We start from the raw sequence: 1,604 nt of genomic DNA, 5'->3' as shown, positions 1-1,604 counted from the left end.
CTATATATATATAAATATATATATATATATATATGAAATAAAGAATATTAGATACCATATATATTATATTTGTAGAAACGATTGAGCAACACACACGTGAGAGATATCGCGCTATGATTATATGGAGAAAATATTACAATTATATTATTACCTATTATTACACAAAGTGAATACACAACATAGTAATTTGCTAATTGTATCTTTTAATAATTATTGTAGACACATTGATGAAAAAGGTTTTTTTCTTGTTATTAATTATTAATTACCATAGACTTATAAGACAATGAAAAATGTGTTATAAAAAAACGATGCGTTTGCTTGTTTTATATTGTATTCTACCCATTTTCATCGAGCGATTCGCCACGTTCTAATTGTTGTGTTATCTAACGCAAACATAATTTATATGTAATTTTTTATATTATTTTCATTTTATCTTCAAATGTGATTATACATCGCAGCTTGTTTATGCAGCGTTTATTCAATCAACATTTCCAGATGTGTCGGAAACATAATTGCCGCGTTAAAAAATTATAAAAGCAATCGCGATTTGCTGAGATAATAGCAAGTTATTTGTTTGTTATTAAAATTATTATTCGGTATATAATATAAAAATTCAATTTTATTTTTTCGCGTGAAATATTTTTTTAATTGTAATTTATCGTTTGTTTTATTCGCAACGCGCAAAAAAAAACGATACCATATATATTATACGAATCATAAATGAATCCTCTCATTTTCAGGCTTCATATGAAAATCGCATTAAGACAATGCATTTTTTTGGCTGAATCAATTTTTATTCACATTCAGAGTAATATCATATGTTTATATTCATTTTATATATCAGCCACCTCTCTTGGACGATGATATCCGATCAAAGGAGAAGACGTATTGATAAGATTTTTGCATCCTGTACGATTTTTTATAATTGAAAAATATGTCACACATATGAAATGGAATGATTTTGCGAATGGCAAGTCCTTTGTATATATATCATAAGAATTATTCATGCGGATAATCTATGTACGGACCTGTTAACCTTTCAGATCAGATGTTATCGAGAATCGATGAATTCAGTCTCTATTTTGCAATTCTATTAAAGAAAACGTAATAATTATTCACGTAATATATTTTTTATAAAATTAGGTGTTGTTCCAAAAACTATATTCTAGCAACAACTGTATCAGCATAAAAAATTTGCGAAAATAACTTCTACATAATTGTTAAATTATAATTATCTTCTTCGATTATGTGCACGATATATAACTTTTATAACGAAATTTTATTCCTATTGAAACTTCTTACGTGTCGGCTAATTGTAAGTGAACTATCTTTTTTTTTTTCATTGATAGTAGTATAAAGTATAAATAAAAGAGGTAACAAAACAGCTGGGCAGAGCAATAAAGTGAAAAAGTGTAAGAAAAAGACAAGTAGAGCGAAAGAGATACCTTCACTATTATAAGGTATTTGACATATGGCTTTATTAGAGGCTGCGCACAATCAAGAGATAGAAAACAGAACAAGAATTTCAACCTATCAGAAACTATATATTCTGCAGTACATGGTTTCTGATAGGTTAAAATTCTTATGGCTTTCTACAATAAAGC

This window comes from Trachymyrmex septentrionalis, unplaced genomic scaffold (genome assembly GCF_001594115.1).
Source record: "Trachymyrmex septentrionalis isolate Tsep2-gDNA-1 unplaced genomic scaffold, Tsep1.0 scaffold81, whole genome shotgun sequence".
NCBI lineage: Eukaryota > Metazoa > Arthropoda > Insecta > Hymenoptera > Formicidae > Trachymyrmex > Trachymyrmex septentrionalis.
This window is presented reverse-complemented; position numbering follows the sequence as displayed.